Source organism: Leopardus geoffroyi, chromosome B3 (genome assembly GCF_018350155.1).
Source record: "Leopardus geoffroyi isolate Oge1 chromosome B3, O.geoffroyi_Oge1_pat1.0, whole genome shotgun sequence".
In the NCBI taxonomy this organism is placed as follows: domain Eukaryota; kingdom Metazoa; phylum Chordata; class Mammalia; order Carnivora; family Felidae; genus Leopardus; species Leopardus geoffroyi.
The window spans coordinates 69,001,551-69,015,166 of record NC_059337.1 but is presented as its reverse complement, the minus strand read 5'-3'; the positions used below and the strand labels follow the sequence as shown (position 1 = coordinate 69,015,166).

The following is a 13,616-nucleotide window of genomic DNA, read 5'->3' as shown; positions in this document are numbered from 1 at the left end:
ACCCAGGTGGTTTAGTCGGTTGAGCATCTGGCTTTGGATTTCAGCTCAGGTTGTGATCTCACAGTTCATGAATTTGAGCCCCCCACTGGGCTCTGTGCTGACAACATGGAACCTGCTTGGGATTCTCTCTCTCCCTCTCTCTCCACACCCCTCCCCACTCTCATGCTCTCTCTCCCTCAAAATAAAATAAACTTAAAAAAACACAAATTTGACATCACTTCTGTTCAAAAACCTTCCATGAAGTACTTCTCTAGACTAGCTTATCTTATAGGCCATATCCTATAGGGTCAAGTCTGGTCTCTCCAACTATCCTTCCAGGATCATCTTTCTGTGCTTGTTTCCACCTCTGGCCATACTCAACTCTGCTAGAACCCTCTTTTCCCAGCTCTTTCATGTCTTTCTGTCTTCCTTCACACTTTTCTCAATACCTGGAATATGTGGTTCCCATTCTCTCCACCTGTTATATTTTTACTTTTCTTTTCAAGTCTAGTCCAAATGCCTTCCCCACTCCCTGGCTTGAGGCGGTCATCCCCGCTCTTGTATCTTCTGTGCCTCCAAAGCATGTGTACACTCCTCTATTACAGCACTTAACCTACTGCACTGTGATGATTATTTTTAATAGAAGACTATCTCATCTATCAAATAGCATGGCTCCTCCACTAGGAATTAACAGTTCTCTACTCTGGTTTCAAAGTTCATGTGCATTTGGAAATCACACTTGCTATAGCATCTAATGTTCATCCTTGGAGAAGATGGCTAAAATACGATGAACTCTCGCCCAAGACATAAATCTTCTGCAAATCCTCTACATCAATGAGAAGATATTTTGGACAATACAAATGTGCTTTAACCAAGTTTCCTGGGAAAAGCAAGCTACCTTGCTTTTCTTAAAGGGTTTATTAAGACCGGTCCCAAAAGCAAAAATGCCAGAATTCAAGAGGTTGCAAGAATGCCTCATTTTTTCTTCAAAAGAGTCATTTTAAACTGATAAGAACAGATATTACACATGATCTTAGCCAAAAGGCCGAGAAGCGATTTTATATACAAAAAAAAACATCATTGCTATTGAAAAATCCTAATTATCAAGATGTTACGCTTGTCTTTCAGATTCAGAGATGGGCAGATGATTCCTATCCTCAAAAGACCACAGCAATTAAACAATGGAAAAACCAGGGTGCCTGAGTGGCTTCGTTGGTTGAGTGTCTGAGTCTTAAATTTCAGCTCAGGTCATAACTGCCTCATCATTGGATTGAGCCCCACGTTGGGCTCCGTGCTGAGCATGGAACCTACCTGGGATTCTTGCTCTCCCCCTCTGCCCCTCTCCCCTGCTCAGCTCTCTAAATTAAAAAAAAAAAAATACAATTAAAAAAATAAAAGATGGAGAAACCAGCCTATGGAATCTTCTATTTCTTAAAGTTTATTTTGAGAGAGACAGAGCAAGTGGGGGAGGGGCAGACAGAGAGGGACACAGAGAACCCCAAGCAGGCTCCACACTGTCAGCTTGGAGCCCGATGTGGGGCTCCAATTCACAAAACCATGACATCATGACCTGAGTAGAAACCAAGAATCAGACACTTAACCCACTGAGCCACCCAGGCGCCCCAAGGAATCTTCCTTCCTTGAACAGAATCCTGTTCTCCTGATCAAGACAACCCCAGCTGCCTTCCTCCAGGAAGACTGGCTTTCCTCCTCCTTTTCCTGACACAAATGCATACACACTTGGTTTTCTCCATTTAACAAGCAAATCTGTTTGCAAACAGGAAGCTGCCAAAGTGGGAGGGTGTGAAACAGGCAAGCCGGAGGACAGTTCTGAAAATGCATCTGTGGAGCAGGAGCTGGATTTAGCCACACTGCTCAGCTTCAGAGATACTACCAAACCCAGGCATCCACTGTAGCCCAAGAAAAGCCTTGAGTCCCATCCTCTTGAGCCCTGGTGACAGACTCTAGGCCCTGAAGGCTTTCCTCTCCTTTCCCTGGAGGGCAAGGAGACTTCTGCCAACAAACGTGGATAGTTGGTTGGGGTGGCTACAAAGTGATCCTACTGGTGATAACCAAGTAATTTGATGAAAACCCACATACCACCACCTGCTGCCTCTTCCAAAGCCCTAACAAGAGCTGGGGGTTCTGCTGTCAGCTCAGTCCCCTTGGAGGAATGGCATCAAAGACCAGATCCAGCTTGGGAACATACCTCTGGCATTTGGAAGAGGTCACCAGCAAGTCAGTGCCCAGAACCACCCGTGGCCTTCCCAGCCTTGGCCAAAGGGGCTGTTAAATGGAAAAGGTGCATTCCTTCACCAGAAACCATGTTCTCCACCAGCCCATAACTGTGTCTGAAAGGAAATGGATCCATTTCATGTCAACAATCACATTCATAATCTATTTGCCTAAGTGACTATTCTAGTAACTCCGAAACTATCCACTAAGGAGCCCAGTGAGTGGCAACAGCAGGTGTAGCTGACACACAGGAAACATAAATTTGATATTCCATTCACAGTAATATGAGATTTCTTGGCAGGCAACTGTGACAAATTCTTTCCTGGGGGTTAATTTGGCCCTCAAATGTCTTCGTGGAGCTGATTACTACAGAAAACATGCAAAAGACAGGACAGACCATACATTTGCCAAGCCTCTGATAGTTTTCTCCCTATTTCTCAATGCTTATTGCCAAGGTGATGGAAAAATCCTCACTGTACAAAGGGAAGAGACCTGCACAAAACCATGGTTTTCGAGTGAAGACTCAGCCTCTCAGAAAGCATGGAACCACTGCTACCCCCCAAGGTCTTTTGTGTGTGAGCAGTAAGGGAGATCCACTCTTAAGGCAAAGTTGATGTGATTCAGATTTGGGCGGCTCTGTCCAATTAGTAAATAACTGGAAAATGATCATTTTGATGACAGACCGTGCCCAGAGAACAGGTGGTGCTGCATGATCCCCCTGCATGTATCCTGTGTAACCAATCTTTTATCTCATTCCTTCTCATGGCCGCATGTGGTCACACGAACTTCTCTCGCTATGTACATCTGAATGCAAGGTACACATCTGTTTCCTTGGATACTTGCAGCTACAAACACCTGCTTTCCTAATTCTTTTTAAGTAACCTCCACAGGCAACGTGGGGCTCGAACCTACAACCCCGAGATCAAGAGTTGAGTGCTCTACCAACTGAGCCAGCTAGGCACCCCTTCCTTTCATAACTCCTAAAGGCAGGCAACATATTTGCCTGCATCCCTTAATACTGCAAAGTGGCCAAGGTGATGGCTGAGCTTTGTGTAGACACCATGACGATCTATTATTTAAGTTTCGTCTGCTTATCTTGTAGCTTTTCTCAGGGGTTCCGCTAGACAACTTCAGCTCTAGGGAAGCACACTTTCTAAAAGCCAGAGCAAGAAAAACCCTGGCATAGGGGGCTGACAAGTGATGCACCCACAGGAAGCCAGCTTGTAAGCCAGGGACAGAGAGTGGCAATGGTATCCCACTGCTCCCTCCACCCACGGCCATGCTGTGCAGAGCCCACGCCATTCCTAGCACTCTCAAGTTGAAAGAATTCACAGTGGAGAATTTCTCAGAGGTCTACACTGAATTCCAACTCTCCCTGACAATTAGATGAAAATAAGGCAGCCAAGTACACAGACTACTCGTTGCTTTCTGAGTCCTGGGCTTTCTTCATCTGATAAGTTTTTCCTCTCGGACCCATTACAGACAGCTGATCTTGCATTTGAATAACGAAGATGAACTTCAGTGACCAAAAGTTTGTCTAAACTGGTAACAAATCATTTTCAACATTTTGGCACATAGTGAATAATTAATTTCTACCATGGAGGGTACCTGCCTGTTCATTTCAGTTAATCTCCAAGAATTCCAAATTAGGGAGCGTTGAGTCCCTCCAATCAAATGTTCTGAAGAAGCAAAGCATCGTGGTTCAGTTATTTAAAAATACACGAGGAGCCGTAATGCCACCGAGTCTGATGAGCTAGCAGGTCAGGCCCAAATATCTGCGTAATTGGTGCTGTGACATGCATTCCCCACGTGACTGCATTATACGAGACAGTCCCTCTTGTATCATTTATCACTGTACATAGAGCCCCAGATTGTGTTTATGCAGTGAGATGTACAATTTTTCCAGGTTCAAAGTCAAACAACGGAAAAGAAAAAAGGAAAGACCATCTGTTTTAACTTGATTTCTGTATTTGGGGGGTTTATACCTTCTTTGGACTGTCTCAACTAGCAGGGACATGATTTGAATCCCAGGATCACTGGGCCCTGGCTCTTTTAGCAGTCTCTCAGGTTACAATTCTCCATTCCAAGCTTTTTCAACCTACAAGATAAATTCTTGATTTCCTCCCAGAGGTGGGTCTTAATTCATCTGTTTTTTTTAGCCGTAACTATAATTCCAGGAGTGAGAAACTAACTTGGAAATAAAGATGGAATTAAAGGACCAGATTTTCCCTTCCGCCTGCAACAGAAAAGTAGGACAAAATACTGTATATGAAACAATGGTTTTCAAGACATAGGGCATCAGTTAATGAAGAGAGACAGAGCCATACAGCTGCTCCAGCTTCCTGCCCACAGCATGGGGAGGGGAGTCCAGGGGAGTCTGAGTAAAGGAGACAGAGCTGAGAATCTGGAGAGACCACAGTGGCAGTGTTCAAAGGACAGAGTGCCAGAGAGGACAGAGATGCAAAAAGGGGACACTGCATGGTGTTCTGAACAGGAAGGCCTGTCCCGTATTTCTAAGTAGAATACAGTTACCTGGTCCATTGGCCAAGTCAACTGGGTAACTGGAAATTCTCTGCCTGTCTCAGTGTTTACAGACAGAAAGGCCACTGGTTAGTAATCAAAGCAATCAGAAAGTGAACCTCAGTTGCATTATGAAAAAGTGATGTTTACCTTTTTTTTTTTTTTTTTTTTTTAACCATGCAAGGAGTGGATTTTGGTCACATTTGTAAGAAGCATTGTTCCAGGCATAGATAACTGAGTAGATGACTAAAAATCCTAAAAATCCATTTTTCATTCTACAGAAGCAGCAACTGAGGTCCATACCTGAAATATTAAAGTTTATGTTCTGCCCAGTAGGCTCACCGTATAAAATATAGGATGGGAGGCAGCATCTGGGATGTACTTAAAAGTTGTTTATTTGAAATCCAAGCTTAACTGGGTTTCTTTTTTTTTCTTTTTTTTTTAATCTGGCAATTCTAGTTCAAAGCAACGCTACACAGAATAACACTACCAGGTTTGACTCTCTTGAGTGAAAGAAAGGGGAAAAAGAAGGGGCGCCTGGGTGGTTCAGTTGGTTAAGTGTTTGACTCTTGGTTTTGGCTCAGGTCACGATCTTGTGGTTCATGAGTTTGAGCCCCTCAGCCCCTCATCGGGGCTCTGTGCTGGCAGTATGGAACCCGCTTGGGATTTTCTCCCTCCCCCCCCCCGCCCCTTCCCCACTTGTGCGCATGTGCTTGCTTGCTCTCTCTCTCTCTCTCTCTCTCTCTCTTGAAATTAATAAACATTAAAAAAACATGAAAGGGAAGAAAAAGAATACACACTCTGCAGGAACAACTCAGATGGTACCCATGTAACAATGCATGACTCATCTGACATCCAATGGCCACATGAGGAGTAAATGCCTTTCTCCAGATTCTAAGCTCGTTTTCTACAGACCCCACCAATTGTATCTTACTTAACTCTCTTCCACTTCCCTGGATCAAGGTTTCTAAAGCTACCCAACTTCATCTAATGACACAAAATCAGAGTTAACCAACACAGGATTGGTACCAGGTGAAATGGCAGGTCACCTCTTCAGTGCCTTCCCATCTCCCTCAGAGTACCAGCCAAGGTCCCCGTGGTGGCCTCCGAGGCCCACTACCATACCTGCTGTTCCTCTGTCACACCAAACACAACCCAGCGCAGGACCTCGTACTTCCTGTTCTTTCTATCTCAAATTCTCTCTGCAGGTATCTCTAAGGCACCCTCTCTCTCTCTCCTATCAGTTCTTTGTCCTGGCAGGCTTCTCTTGGCCTCATGCACAGCCTCTCCTCAATAGTTTGTTCCATTCCTCTTCTGACATACAGATTTCCTGGCTTATTTATTATCATTCTTTCTCCTGTCCTAGAATATATAATAGGGCACGAACTTTACTTTGTTCATTGATGTAGCCTCAGAACCTAGACTCAAACCTGACATATATTTGGAATGCAGTGAACATTTGTTGAGGGCATCAATGGACTGGCCCAAGGTTATTCACCATTGCACCCGGAGTGCCTCCACCTGACAGCAAACTTTCAGCTATGTCCAAATTGATTCATCAGAACACAGAGCTGGAGACTGTTGCCTGAAGCAGACAAGGTGGCTACACTGACTGCATTATTTGAGGATTTGCAGGGCAGGGCTGCCCGACCCCCAAACAGAGAGCCTCTGTCCACCGTTTCATGGTAATTTTTTATTCCTTGACTCTTAAAAGCTTTTCTTTGAAAAAATCTCCAGTGTCCACGTTCTTGGGAGGCAATTAAATCGCATTTTCTCAACACTTTCAGTGTCAGGCTGATATGAACAGATCACAGACAGAGATTTTATGGAAGCTGAATGAGGGCAGAGGTGAGGAAAAACAGTTGGAGGATTCCTGAGAGGGAGCCGGAACGTCCGAAGGTCCCAGTGTCTGGCCAAAGGGAGGTAGTCTGTCACCAGTTGATCCACTCTTTGAAGCTCTTTCCTCCTCTATCACCTATCCAAGCAGAGAAGGTAGTGATAAGGAAGCATTTCTTTGGGGGCACCTGGGCAGAAAGTCAGTTGGGCATCTGACTTCAACTCAGGTCACCAACTTGCTGTTCCAGAGTTCAAGCCCCACATCAGGCTTGCTGCTGTCAGCACAAAGCCTGCTTGGGATCCTCTCTCTCCCTCTCTTTGCTCGTCCCCCATTTGTACTCTCTCAAAAATAAACACTTAAAAAAAAAAAAAAAAGAAAGCAAGCATTTCTTTGGAATCCAATGAGATTATTTCCATATATCCATGACAAAGCACAGAATGTGCTCTGATGAATCACTGATGATCTTTCCATCCCAACCCCCTGCTATCATTGTATCCCCTTTCCAGCCACAGGAGTGAGCAGGTAACTCAGGGTCAACTGCCAGAGTAACATATCCTTCTAGGTACACTGCTTAGTTCAAGGGTGAACACATGACCTAAACGAGGCCACCAAGGGTGCTTTTCAGACTATGAATACTTGAGAAGGGAGACACACATTCTTTTCTCCAGGATGGACAGTGGTAGGGATGCTATGGGCCTGGAGCCATTCGTAGGCCTCCCTGCCCCCAAAGAGAGAATCTGCCTAAATGTGTAACAGAGGACAGTAGAGTCAACCAAGGGAAGCAAAGTCCTGATGATATCATCTAAATCTTCAGATCAACTCGGACTGAAGCCAACCCTGTCAACTGGCCTATTCAGTTACATGAGCAAAAAAATTTCCCTCTTTATAAGCTTGAGTTGGGTTTCTAGCATTTGAAACTGAATGAACACCATTAACACACCTCATTACTACCCACAGGCCTTACATATTTGTCAGAGAAGCATTGGTCTGTCAAATGAGCTGACCGCTATGCTGTCTACAAGAGAATGTACATAACATATAATATACACAGATTAAAAGAATATATCTGCATACCAAAGAGATTTCATGGCTCTCCAGATTTGCTCAGCCCTATTTCTTTCTACAATGAAAACCAAGATTGGGGCGCCTGGGTGGCGCAGTCGGTTGAGCGTCCGACTTCAGCCAGGTCACGATCTCGCGGTCCGTGAGTTCGAGCCCCGCGTCAGGCTCTGGGCTGATGGCTCAGAGCCTGGAGCCTGTTTCCAATTCTGTGTCTCCCTCTCTCTCTGCCCCTCCCCCGTTCATGCTCTGTTTCTTTCTGTCCCAAAAATAAATAAACGTTGAAAACCAAGATTAACCTTCCCGAGTCCCAGAATCTTATTTTTGGTCCATAATCATAGCCAAATAACTCAGCGAAAAGGCCTACGGAACATCCCTAGAGAGTGGACACAAGACAGTTTATAAGGTCACATCTCACCCAGTTAAACCATGCCACATACTTAGTGTATCAGGAGAGTGGTTTAGAGCCACTGTCCCTGATGCCAGGACCGTGGCCTTAAGGAATGAAAACCAGCCATGGCTGCTTGCTCAGAGTGCTAAGCTACCTCCCAGCCTAAAAATACTCACCCAAGATGACCAAATTTTTTGTCAAACACGTACAAGAAAAACAACCGTTGATTCAGAGAACACTATGTATTTAAGTATGTCCATAAACATCATCTCACTGGGGCTTTCTGAACAAGCTGGAAGTAATATTGCTCTTACCTTCCAAATGAAACAACTGAGGCATGTGGAAACATTGCCACTTGCGCAAATATCACACAGCTAGTGGCAGACCCAGGACATAAACTCAGGTAATTTAACTTAAGGATTCATACTCTTCTCATTCTGCTTCCAAGTTTTCCCAAGAGATAGCTCCTAGGGTACGAGACATCAAAAAACAAAAAACAAAAAAAAAACACAAAAACCAGGGGTGCCTGTGTGGCTCAGTCAGTTACAATTCTTGGTTTTGCATCAGGTCGTGATCTCACGTTTTCGTGGGTTTGAGCCCCACATCAGGCTCCACACTGACCGTGCAAAACCTGCTTGGGATTCTCTGTCTCCCTCTCTCGCTGCCCCTCCCCTACTCAAACTGTCTCTGTCTCTCTCAAAATAAGCTTAAAAAACCACATCCCCCCCCCCAAAAAAAAAACACACAAAAAAAGATTTTCAACATAAATATTAGAAGTGCAGATGAAAAGTATACACTCTAAGAAAGAACAAAAATTAGCCTACAGTTTTCAAAAATCAGTTTCAGTCCTGTTCATACATTATGAATTTATTATGAACTTTTAATTATTTTCCATTTGTGTGAAGACTTTGTTATGGTAGCTAACACCTTCCATAATTAAGTTTCCATTTTGTTGGTATGTTAATTGTGCGAATTAACTATTTCAGTAACAGTAATTGTGCCAGGAACAACCAGATGGCTAAAGAGAATGGTCTAGCCCAAGGAACCTGAGCTTTAAGATCAGATACACTTATAGATAGTTTCAGATAACAGCCACCCCTATCTGTGTGACCTTGGCCAAGTTCCTTAGCAGCTCTGAGGCCCATTATTTTAATTGATTAAGAATGGGTAAATATTTACCATTTAGAATTACTATGAAAATTAAATGAGCACACAAACAGGTAAATGTTCAGTGAATGAGTTCTTTCCCTTTTTTTTTAATGTCTGTTTATTTTTGAGAGAAAGAGAGAGACAGAGACAGAGAGAGAGCATGAGCAGGGGAGGGGCAGAGAGAGAGAGGGAGACACAGAATCCAAGGCAGGCTCCAGGCTCTGAGCTCTCAGCACAGAGCCCCACGCAGGGCTCAAATCCACAAACAGCAAGATCACAACCTGAGCCAAAGACAGAAGCTTAACTGACTCAGCCACCCAGGTACCCCAAATGAGTTCTTTCCCTTTAAAGATAACCATTATGTTTCATCATTTATAGTCAACAGTCTATGTGACAAACAACAGCGCAAGCAATATTTTGATTTTACATCCTGTCATCATATCTACTAATAAAAGGCACCGCTCCAGATGCAAGCTAACAGTTTTTTTTACTACCACATCACCCCGAAAGGGAAAGGCAAACACTTGTGAAAAAACAGGAACATGTGGTCTGCTATTACAAGGGAGGAATATCCATACAAAATAACTGCTTGTCTCTTGAGTTGACAAGATATTCCATATGTGTTTTGGCAACTGCATTTATTTTTTTTACAGCTCCTCTAAAATGTTGGCTGGCTAAGAGTCTCTCTTCTGGTTTTAATTTGGAAACCATCCAGAATTTATTTAGAGAACTTGGCCAAACGGAATGATAGGTAAAGGTATTTTGAAGAAATCAGAGATACAATGGACTTGATTATAGGTAGTTTCTACTTAACCATTTATTTTCAGCATTGGTAGGTTATGGATACACAGCAATACTTGATTTAGTAGCTACAAAGCTGATGGGATCCAAAATTGTAACTATTTACTTTGCTAAGAAAAATGATTGATTTTATATTTTATCAAAGTACACTAATTTAAAACAATGTAGCATACATGTTTACCAAGAGTTCTGTTGTCACAGAATTCTTATTCTACGGTGAAATTTACAATTGACCTAGAAGAATCTTCAGAGATTTCATTAAGCCTACACACACTGAAAGACTCACATCTTCATTTCTTGCATACATGTATACATATTCATAGACTAAGGATGTTTATATTTAATATATATCAGGCATACACATTACTAGATAGAAGGTACTGTTGACACTTATAAAGTATTTCAATTCATCTCTGATTGCTAAAAACATCTGACATCCACCAACAGTAATAAAAAAAAAAAAAAAGTCAGCATTTCTCAGTGCAGTCTTGAGTTAGCTTCATGGTTTTAAACATATATCCTATTTAGAGTTTAAATTTGCTTATTTTCAGAAACCCAAATTTTTTGTTAAAGATACTGGCTCCAAGTTTAAAAAAAGAAAACGCACTATCACAAACTGGTTTAATTGGCTACCTATGCACAGTTATCAAGAATATACCAACATCAATAGTTAAAACATGCTACAAAGCTCTTTCATCAGTTACTGGGTTTCAAACCTCTTTATAGAGTCCTGGTTCAGAAACGAAGTCTTTAAGATTCCTCATGTCCAAATCAGCCATCCTGGCCACTCACTCATTTCTATACTGCTGCACAATAATCACACAATCTAAAATAAAACACCAAAGTGAAATGCCATTCAATAATCCTGGGTCTTGTCATTCATGGTGGACTTGTTCACTTATGGCAGGCTCACGGCCGAGGCCAGCACTGCCCACCCATATCTATCTGTGGTAAGCTCACCAACTGCCCTCATCTCTGCAGCTGACACCATGGTCAACCTAATTAGTCTCGGCCCTATCAGGCATATGATTTCATACCAACCAACAGCACCAAGTCCTACCAAGACAGAACACAAACTTGATATCTCAGCAGTGAGTCTTCTGAGTCCTTGAGTAGTTGTCCCTAGGGCCCCCCCGCCTAAAGGCAGTTCTAACTGACTGCTCTTAGTCTGTGCAGGATTTATACCAAATGGATCATCCTCACAGCTGGTGGCCTAAGTCTAGCAAAGCTGTTTAACATGTCAAGTTCAGCCTAGTATTAACAAAAACAACAGTCTGTCTAGATTTCCAACATGAATCAGGCACGAAAGTAGAGGTCTGGGTGAAGCTGATGAATAAAGGATATTGACCCAAGGCAGACTGTACAGAAAAGAAGTTACAAGTATGCATGGCAAGTATGACCAACACGGTACAACTGGTCGCACTTGTCCCAGGTTTGATGCAACTGGTTTATGAGGGCCTCCTACGTACCTTCAAGCTTTGGGGAATGAAAATCAAATTAGGAACTAAATTCCATTTTCATTTACTCATCATACCACTTCATTGGTGCTATTTACTGCCGTTACTCATCTATAAAATGCAAAGTGTTATGGTCTCCTTGTTCTCTTACGGTAACACTTGCGAATCCATCAACCACAGAGTCAAGTATGAATTTAGTAGGGTCTTATAAGCTCTTTCCTGATATTCTATAGGTAAGTATCCCAACCAAGAAAACATGCTTGAAATACAACATTTAAACTAATTTCTATTCCTTGTCCCTGAAGCCAACCTCTCCCTAAATACCTTTAACCATTTCTGCAGACCATTTTTGTAGATGTCTTGTTTCTCCATCCACTACTTTATAATAATCATGGGGAAGAACTTCATCTTTCTCTATGAGGATAAACTTGGGCCTTGCATCTTTTTAGAAAGGCACTGTTGAAATTAATGTTCACTTAGAAAATTTGGAAAACACAGGATAAAAAAATCAAATCAAATCACTACAGTCCCCAACCCAGAGATAATCACTGTTAGTGACTGAGACATAGCTTTGAGAAAGAGGAAGAGAGAGATCATAATTAATTACAAGATGCTATCAAATATGATTTATCCTTATAATAAATTATCAGAGTGGAACACATAAGATGTATCTTTTTGTCAAAAAGATTTAACAATGGAAAATAATTTGTCTTAAAGAAACAGGTCAATCTTATTTTCCATGCAACATCACACAGAACATAACTCTTTTGTAACCCATTTTCTCAAATGTTATGAACATTTTTCCATTTAAAAAATTATGCTACAGGTCAGAAATTCTAGAATTTCCAGGATTTCTACAGCATCATTTAAATGGCCATATAATGTTCAGCTCGGGGGGGTAGAAAGAGCTAAATACAATCTTTTAAGGCCTGTTGTAGGATTTTTACCAGATGGCTTAAATGTATACAATATGTTTAGTGCACTTGTGAAATCAGACACCTGAGACAAGAAAGTTATGTTCATCCTAACCAAGGACATTATTGCAAAGATAAAATTAATTTTTTGAATGATCCTTAGGAGTTAAAACTGCTCTATGAATGTAATATAGAAAGCACTTTCCTAGGTGTCCATCAATAGATGAATGGATCAAATTGATATATATACTCACAATGAAATATTATGCAACCATAAAAAAGAATGAAATCTTGCCATTTGCAATAACATGATGGATCTTTGAGGGCATTAGGTTAGATAAAGTAAGTCATAAAAACAAATAATGTATGAGCTCTCTTACATAAAGTATCTAGAAAAATAGAGAACAGATTGGTGTTTGCCAGAAACGGGGGTGGGGGCAGTGGAAAACGGTTGTCCCAACAAGGCAGAACTATTTTTAAAACCTCATAATAGCTGATCAACCGACTTGTTAAATGAGATTCTCTAGGGACATACCTTTCACATGGTGCAGATAAGAAAAGCATTACTTCATATTTGGCTTGAGGTTCTTAATACCTTTAACATGTCCTGATAACCAGAAAATATCTCTTGGAGAGCCAACCGTTATTTCAGGGTAACCAGAGGGCAGTGAGTTTTGAAGGCATGCTGCTGGCCTTGCAAATCATTTATTTAGAATGTACCTTCCCACGGTGCCTTTGCTTTAGGTGATTATGATTGACTCAAATGAGTAGCTCAGAGATCACAAGGAAGAAAAGGATACTAAAAATCCAAGAACACCCTTTGAATGGTAACTTAGCAATACCACTCCCCATTGGAGGCCAATTCAGGAGCCTTACTATGGAAGCCTTTTTTTAAGGTTAAGAAAATCAAGCACCCTTACTCCAGCATCTTACAAAATTGCCCCTTTCCCTTACCTTGTTCTGCACAGATCCCCAGGAAAGCCAACAGTCTCCATGAAGGAAGTTCTGATTAGTGACAGAACTCAGCCCTCCATAGCTGTCACAGACCTCCAGAAAGGGAAATGTCTCAGAGCCTCACCTGCTTTCCCCCAGCAGATGAACACAACATTGTGAGGGCCAATCAATTACCTTCATCACTGGGAGTGAGCTTTAGAGGAAAAGAAGTTACAAAAGGGCAACCCATAGGGTGTGTGGGAGGAAGTTTTACCTCTTTGCCTTGGTGGGAGGTAGGGCTGCTCATTCAATTTATTGCTCAAATCAATACACTTTCAAGA

General features: G+C 42.1%; 1 protein-coding gene and 1 pseudogene across 19 annotated transcripts in view; both read right to left on the bottom strand.

Annotated features, from left to right (window-relative positions):
- Positions 1-13,616, bottom strand: part of RYR3 (ryanodine receptor 3) — a 529,106-nt gene that overhangs the window by 421,259 nt on the left and 94,231 nt on the right. The gene's annotated exons all lie outside the window — the stretch shown is intronic.
- On the bottom strand, positions 812-1,036 carry LOC123584740 (annotated as a pseudogene).